The 9,027-nt window shown below is 38.3% G+C and overlaps 1 long non-coding RNA gene across 1 annotated transcript in view; it reads left to right on the forward strand.

The window, feature by feature from the left end:
- Positions 1 to 200: 200 nt before the first annotated feature.
- Positions 201 to 9,027, forward strand: part of LOC109290130 — a 24,285-nt gene continuing 15,458 nt past the window's right edge. The window contains exon 1 of the long non-coding RNA XR_002095535.1: positions 201 to 212. This is a non-coding gene — a long non-coding RNA (uncharacterized LOC109290130). The remainder of the gene's footprint in view (positions 213 to 9,027) is intronic.

Genomic DNA, 9,027 nt, shown 5'->3' on the forward strand with positions numbered 1-9,027 from the left:
GAGGTTCCAGACCCTGGACACATGCACTATAAAGAACTTTTTTCTTATGTTTAGTTTAATTGGCTTTCCTGGAGTCTATGGCCGTTAGACCTTGTTATCCCTTGGGGACCTCTGGTGAACAGGTGTTCTCCCAGGTCCTGACGTACCCCTCTTATGTAATTGTAGGCTGCCACCAAGACCTCCCCTGAGCTTTCTCTTCTCCAGACTGAAGAGTCCCATGTCTCTGCCTCTCCTCACATGGCCTTCTCTCCAGGCCTTGGAACATATGAGTGGCTCTCCTCTGGACTCTTTCAAGCTTCTTCACATCCTTCCTGAAGTGGGGGGCCCAATACTAGATGCAGTACTCCAGCTTCAGTCTCACCAGGGCCAAGTAAAGTGGGAGGATGACTTCCTTGGTCTTGCTTGAGATGCATCGGTGGATGCACGCCAGAGTTTGGTTATCTTTGCCAGCCACAGCATCACATTGGTGGCTCATATTCATCTTGTGGTTTATCAAGACCCCCAACTTCCTTTTGGTCATGGTGCTATTGAGTGTAGCACTACCGAGTCTGTAAGTATGCTGGGGGTTCTTCCTACCAAGGTGCAGCACCTTCCACTTTTCTGCATTGAAGGCCATCAGATTTTGGTCATCCCACCTTGAAGGTGTGTCAAAGTCGACCTGTATTCCTAGCCTGTCCTGCAGTGTGACCGCCCTCCCCTATAATTTGGTATCAACTGCGAACTTGGTCAGTTCACATCTGATTCCCAAATCCAGATAATTGATTCAACTAGTACCCTTTGGGTTTGACCCCGTAGCCAGTTGCCTAGCTATCAGACTATATGATGATCAAAGCCACAGGTCCCCAGCTTAACCATGAGGTCATAATGGGGAACTAAATCAAAGGCCTTCTTGAAGTCCAGATATATGATGTCCACATCATCTCCTTGTCCAGGGCACATGTTATTTGGTCATAGAAGGAGATGAGGTTAGTCAGGCAAGACCTGCCAGTCACAAAGCCATGTTGGCTGGCATTGAAAAGCTTGCCTTTTGTTAGCCTGGTGTTGATGGATCTCTTGACAATTTTCTCCAGGATTTTTCCAGGGACAGATTTCAGACTGATTGGCCTATAGTTCCCCGGGTCATCCCTCCTCCCTTTCTTGTAGACAAGGGACCATATTAGCTCTTTTCCAGTCATCTGGGACCTCACCCAAGTGCCATGATTTTTCAAATATTCCTGCCAAGGGGATGCAATGATGTCTTCCAGCTCTTTCAAGATTCTTGGGTGCATTAAGTCGGGGCCTGTGGTCTTGTGAATGTCCAGTTTCTCACCTGATCCAACTCACCTGATGGGTTAGTGGGTTTCATGTACAAAAAGTTTACAATTTTGGACCATTGCAACTTGAGACCATTGTTCCTTGTTCTGTCATCTGCCATGACTGAGAACAGTCTAGTTCTATCCTTTTTGGAACTGCCCTTCAGGTAGTTAAAGGCTGCTATCAAATCCCCCCTCAGTCTTCTCTTGTGGAGACTAAATAAGTTCAGTTCCTTCAGCCTTTCCCCGTAAGTCCTGTGTCTCAGGCCCCTAACCATTTTTATTGCCCTGCCCTGGATTCTTTCCAACTTGTCCACATCCTTTCTGTAGTGGGGGGACCAAAACTGGACACAGTACTCCAGATGTGGCATCACCAGTGCATAATAGAGTGAAATAATTGCTTCCTTCAATCTGCTGGCAACACTTCTACTAATGCAGCACAGCATGCTGTTAGCATGGCAACAAAGGCACACTGTTGACTCATATCCAGCTTAGTATTGTCCACTGTAATCCCCAGGTCCTTTTCTACAGAGCTGCTACTTGTAAAGTTGGTCCTAAGCCTATAGCAATGCATGGAATTCTTCTGTCCTAAGTGCAGGACTTTGCACTTGATGTTCTTGAAACTCATGAGATTTCTTTTGGCCCATTCCTATCTAGGGACATTTATAGAGGTACTCAGGGAGGTGGGGCACTTTAATTGGCTCAATGATTGTCCAGGTGGAAGGGTGATGACACAGATTTATTGATGCTCAACTTTAAGCACCACTTGTGGAGATAGTCAGCAATGAGTTCCTTGTCCATACACAGTGTCGTTTCCACTTCTGTCATGTCTATTCCTTGGGCTATTATGGTGACATTGTCAGCATATATGTATCACTTCAGTGTTGTCTACAGGAAGTATGAGGTATAAACATTGAAAGGTATTGGTGCTAGCACTGACCCTTGCGGGGTTCTAGTCTTTTGAATTCATTCTCTGCTTTTTTCTCCTTGACTGATAGTGATTGGAATGATCTGCTGGAGATCATCATGTTCTTAATTAAAGCACATAGTTTGTGGTCAGGTACCACAAAGTGCAATTTATATTTGAGGCCTTGATGCCATGCAATATCATAGACATAGATGACAGTAACATAGATAAAGACTGCACCTGTTTTCTGCTTCATTTCAAACCTGTTGTCTATGTATCTCAGTCAGAATATAAAATAATTTAACATACACTTATTAGTGCCAGGCAAATAGTGTAACAAAAGTTCTGAAAATATTCCTATTCGATCACAATTTAAAATAATTCATGTCGGTCATATCTGAATAGCTTTTTCTTTGTTTGATTTACACAAACACCACTGTGATATAACTGTATTGACAGGGCCACCACAGAAACCAGCATTAAGTGTGCATAGTTGAATACTCTAAAAAAGAAAAATACAACATTGCAGCATCAGCATTCGTACCAAGTGAGTGAGTTATTACAATTTCATTCACCCATTCAGGAAAGGGATGGATTATAATATACTAAATTCTCTTTATAAAAATTACTCAAATTTCTGATAGAAATAGAAAAGTTAAATGAAGTCACTAAAATAAAAATAAAATTAAGAGCAACATTTTCACAGACCAAAAGTATAAACGCAATCTTTACCATTTTGTAGGGCATCAGATAAGTATAATGGTCAGTAAAGAGAATAACTGAAGAACAATGGAACAATTTCTGCTTTACATCTCTTATTGGAAAGCACCAGCTGTTCCCTTACTTAGGCTCTGAGCTAATGTTCATCAGTGTCAGTAGGAGTCTTTCAATTAACTTCAATAGGCTTGAGCCAGTCTCTAAAGTGGTCATAATTCCTGTGAGTTCAGTAGCAGAAATGTTCACACATTTGAAGTCTGATTTATTTTCCAACTACAGTGGCTGCCATTCTAAAATCAGCATCAGCAACAGTTGCTAAAAAGTAGTATCTAAGATTATCATCTTTTTTCCACCTCCATATAGAGTTGTAGATAACTGTGATCAGTGTGTGGTAGCATTTAGCAAATGTCATCATATTTGAGCAGTATTATGCCCTGTGTAGTATGCCATTGTGCTTCACCTTTGAACAATTCACTTAGTATGCAATCACATCTAATGACAAGATACACAGAAAGCAAGTTATAATACAGACCACTTGTTCTTCTCAAGCTCACAGATGTGAAAAAGTGTAATTCATGCAAATGTTGAAACTCTCTATGTTGTACCAGGGCACATACAATATATGCTGGTATTTACTTTTCTAATTAGGGAAACATGACTGATGCAGACAATTAAGATAATAAAATACTTCTACAAGAGAATTAATCTTTTCTTTGTGATCCAACCTGCCCCATCCAAGCTTGATAATGTTATTTACCTCAGAGATAAAAGTATGTGAGAATGTAATTGGAACCGTTTGCCATGACTGGCTGCTGGGATAAGAGACCAGGCAATTTGCTTCTCATATATCCAGAAATTAAAAATGAAGGACTGACCACTTGACACCACTGAAGTTCTTGAAATAAAGCCTGCTGAGCTCAATTTGTTGTAACTGCTAAATGATTCCACTCACCAATTTGAATGCATGATGAAATTCCTATTAGAACATGGCACTGTAATAATTGCCAGCATAATGAAAGTGCCAGAAACTGAATACAAATATTGTTCTGTTAACCCCCTGTCTTCAGGTCTGAAATTTAAAAGGATATTTTTCAAAGGGAGAAATTTTATATTAATAGATAATAGCGGTATTGTTTTGGATTGTGAAAACACCTACTCTGTTTTCTGTAAATTGATTGAGTTGACCACTGCTGTGTCTATTTCAGCTCCAGAATTTCAACTGTGCAATAAGAGGACCAAACAAACAAACAAACAAACAAAAAATGGAGAAAAAGTGATAAAATTGTTCAGCCAATCACAGAAAGTGACTAAGGTGATATCTTCCTGATATCTTTAATTTTGAAATTGCATAAAGTTTGTGACTATGCTAAAATAATAATATTTGGGGGTCTTATTGTACTTTCCAGGGCATTTTTTAGGTTCTCAATTCCCAAGGATGAGTTTCTTTTTAGGTGCTGAAATCTGAATTTAGCTGCCTATGTATAGATACCAAGACTTGAAAATGTTGGACTATATGATGTCTACTGAACCAATCCAATCTCTTGGTTTAATATAACATATTTAATATTCATAGTGGTGATACATAATAACAGCTTTCATATGTGATAAATCTCTTACAAAACGGCATTTTTTTACCATTACCAGTGTCTTTCTCTCCATCCACGTCCACAGAAGGCAACTCACTGTACAGATGCATAATACAAGCCAGTCCCCCTCCAAGATCCTCACTAAAGCCTTCATTTTTCTTCCATTCACATTGCCTTGATTAAGTGAGCATTCTATGTTCTCAGTATGTCTAATGCATTAAAAAGCATGGAATTCAATCCTTTAATTATAAATGCTTAAAGGAAAAAGCCCATTCTGTGTACTCCAGATATGTTATCAGCTTACCTTTTTCAAATGTTTTCTATTTCAGAAGCTGGATTCCCAAAGAGATTTATCATAGGCATGAGGTCTGGATAAGAGTGGCTCTTACCCAGTAGGATATGAATAAATTAATTCCATAACTGTAACACATCCACCCCTACTATGTATGACATGCTTTTAACAAGAAGGAAACAGTTTGTACTGAAACAAAATCTCATGAAACTTAACAGCATTAGGAAATAATGCAGTCTACTCAGCTTAGTTTCCCTAAATATTTTATAAAATCACCTGCAGCAGGACATACCCCATTCCTTTAGCAAAACAAGAGGTCTGGCAACTGGCAATCAATTAAAGACTCAAAGCAGAAAAAAGAGTAGTGTACTGTGATGTTCAATACAAATGCTTTGGCTCATTTCTAAATGTTAGCTAATGTTGGTTAATTTGTATCAATGGAAGGCGAAAAGGTTTCAAGTATATTTAGCTAAAAAAGTTTTTTACATTTGTTTTTTTTTGTTGATTGTTGTCATATTTGCCAATAATAAAATGCATTTTTAAGTGAATTATTATCTGGGAAAGTTAGCGGAGTTAATTAGGAAGTTGCACCCTCTTGTACCAAGACTGATTTTGTTGAAGAGGAGAAAGCATTCAAGTGTTACCAGAATCCAGAGACACTGTCTGGAGAAGGTAGGCACCAGAAACGGATGCTGAGAAAAGCAGTAGGAGACAAGAGTGGTGATTTTCTTATTATTAAATGAGAAGAAAAATGGAGGCAGAAAGAGGCAGCAGAAGCCAGGAAAGTCACTGAGAGGTGACTATGCGAAATCTGATTTAAGGCTTATTGAAAAGAATGGAATGACCCCTATTGAATTCAGGTGCCTTTGGGTGACTCAGACAGCAGCTGACAGCCCTTTATGTAACAAAGCAATATGCTTAAAGAAATATTCCAGTATACCAGGAAAGTGAATTGTCTGGCTGCCAAGGCCAAGCACATCACCAAGGGACCAAATCCCTAGAAGAGTGGCTGTCAAGGGGCCTTGTGTGACTTTGACACCATCTTCAATTTGTATTTGTATTGATTGTTCCCATTTTCCTATGGCAGTAATAAATCTATATGGTCAAAAAGAAAACTAAACATGCAAACCATGTTCTATAGCTACAGCATGGTGGGTCATTTCCCAAAGGAAAGAAAATATTCTCTCATAAAACATGGGGGCATATTTGGATTAAAGTTGTGATTTTTAATTTTCTTCCCCTTTATAGTTTTCTCAACTCTTCTTGAAGCTGAAATTAGAGGAAGCCTTCTGACTGATTGGGCTATTAGGCCAAATTCGCATATGTATTTAGGCACCAAATGCTTATTATTTACAGCTGGAATTCTGTACCTAAACACCTTGGGAAGCTGAACCTTAAAGAACAAGCACCTGTTAGGTAAAATGAAAAACTGAAGGCCTGGTAATTTACTCCTGGAAATGAACTAGTAGAGACAAAATCTTGAGGCCTTTCACTTACAGCTGTGTCCCTGCAGTGTTTGTGGAATGGGTGTTAGGCTTTCTTTAAATCTGGCAGTTCATTTGGGATCGGCTTTCCAAACAGAGTTCCTTCACATTCCTGCTTGCTCTGTTTGCTCAGTGTCCACTACTTCTCTCTGTGATAGGGATAACCAACATCACAATTTCTGCCTTTGTATCTACAAGTATGGAGAGAGCAAGGATCTTCTCAGTCCTTCTGTAGGTCTAACACTTTCTGTGATTGTCACTGTTTCTCATCTCATTTCATTTACGAATTACTTGCTGAAGTTGTGTATTTATGGAATTTTAGACTTTCTTGTTTCTAAATAGAGGGCATTAGAGTTTGACTTTTGGCAGCTTATACCCTTTTCTCTGATTATGCCCAACAAAATATGAGCATTAAATATTAAGGATGATTTAGACTACTACTGCTTGTCCATAAAACTTTGGTCATGCTATATTTGCTTGTGATATGGTCTTTAGAATTTAAAATCTGATAGTTTTGTATGAAATCTGTTACCCTGGAAGGAAAAAGTTAAATTTTAGAGCACTTAGAACTGGATAACTTGTTTATGCTGTAATTATCCAACCAGCATGCTTTGAAATATTCAGTTGATAAACACCACATACCAGTCAACTTAAAATTTTAGTTTAATTTTTATTTATTATTTTGAGATTTGCATGCTCTCTTTCTGTAAAAATGCTGTCCATTCTTGTGAGTTTCTCTAACCCCAGCTCATACACTCAGAAGGATAGCTAATAAGCTTTCTGCCCATTAGAAATGGCTTTTATTTGGGTCACAGTTAATATTACTGTGGAGAAAAATGGATTAGCAGACATGGGAGCCAGAATTCATGTTATAGAATTCTCTCAATTTTTTTCTTCCCTTTTTACTGATCTCTTGGGGTTCTTTTTTAGCTGTGAGCAGCATTATGTTATCCTCTGCTTAGCACTTATGATTTTCCATTTTTGACAAGGTATAGGCTGGATAACTTTCACTCAGAAGAGTTCTCTTCTTCTAGAATGTCACTGGCCTTTGGTGTGTGTCATTACTAGAACCTATATGTGAATACAAGCTAAATCTTACTCCAGGTTCCATGTTACTTAACAAGATAGATCTGAGACCTGAAGACTGGATTGTGTTGCTAAGTTAAGGAAACTTTTTCCCTAAGAAAATGATTACAGTAAAAACCCAGTTGCCATTGAAATAAGTTAGTAGTCTCCCACTGATGAACTTAAGCATTTTCCCCTAGCATTTGTGGGAACTCAGCTCCTGCCTTCTGAGTCCCCACAGGTTCTGATTCTGTCTCATGGGTGTGAATAATTTGTTGTTGTGTCTTGTTTTTTGACCCCTACTAAACATTCAGGTTAAACACAATTTGGGGCTTATACAAAATAATATTTTTGTTCCAGTTTGCTCAAAAAAACCACAGAGAAAGCCCAAATAAATTTAGTTTTGTTAGTATAAGTGTTACTTCCAGGTGAGAAGTTTTCTTTAAAAATGCATATTATTTGGAACAGAAGAACCTGCTGTATGGACAGTGCATTTGGTTTCAAGGTTTGTATTGTCAAGGAACATTGTTTAAAAGTGCCCCTATTCCTGATATTCAGGAACAGTAGATGAGGCATAACATCGTTGACAAGTCTGCTTTCAGTTCAGTTTCCTATGCGAGTTAGGAGCAAACATTTCATTTTATAAGTGATGTAAGCACTTAGGACCCATAGATCAGTGAGCATCTTTGAAAGTTTTCTTTAATATATTGCTATTTTTTCTTGGGTTTTTTTCGTTCCTTTATTTTTTCCTGAACACAAATCAGTCTAGTGTAGATAATAGTATTAAAATTATGCTAGCATTATAAATAAATTACCATGTTATTTTTATAATTGATTTATTCGAAATCCTTTTTGGTGACTCAGAGACTTTACCTTATATCAGAATTGGAAATACAGTATGAAAGCAATAGAGAAGAAAGAATATTATCTTACTCACAAGATACATGCATATATTACCCATGGCATAATACATGAGGTACAGGAATAGACAGAATGTATGCTATAACGCCCCAAACAAAAATATAGTTTAAATAATATGCTATAGAGCAGTAAATTTAGAATCAATGGATTACTGTAGGAATTCTGTAGGATTACTGTATCTGTTGAAAATTAAACTTCTCAGGCCCCTGGCAGAGATTATTTCCATGATGCAACAGGTAATGTTGCTTGATGGAAACTGCTGCACCATGTGACCTTTTCATGTTCACACGCCAAGCTATCTGGAGGGAACTTATTCTGCCAGCACTTGATAGAAAGCACAGGTGGCAAATTTTTGGCAAGGGCAGTCAGCCTCCTTCTCACACCTTTAGCTGTGCTGCTAACATGGGAGGATCTAGAAAATTGAAAGCAGGGATGCAGATGGTCAGGCGCATTATCACATATAAAACAACACATATCTTCTCTAAAAATAAACTATAAGCTGTACTAATATGATAGGGACCTAAGGCTGTATTATTCAGTTTAAGATTGAAGCAAAAACAAATATCACTTCATTGGAATGCACTAAAACAATCTGCAGGGCTGTGAAGTAGGAGCTTCATTTCTAGGTGCAACTAATACAAAGCAGAATTGCATAACAAAGGATTTTTGCAGCTTTCTCTGAGGCCTCAGGTACGTCCTAGCAGGGAAAAGACTCCAGGACGCAATCCCCTTTCATTAGTGTTATGTTCCAATGGAGCTGTTC

This window comes from Gavialis gangeticus, unplaced genomic scaffold (genome assembly GCF_001723915.1).
Source record: "Gavialis gangeticus isolate Ggan-Ray unplaced genomic scaffold, GavGan_comp1, whole genome shotgun sequence".
Classification (NCBI taxonomy): Eukaryota; Metazoa; Chordata; order Crocodylia; family Gavialidae; genus Gavialis; species Gavialis gangeticus.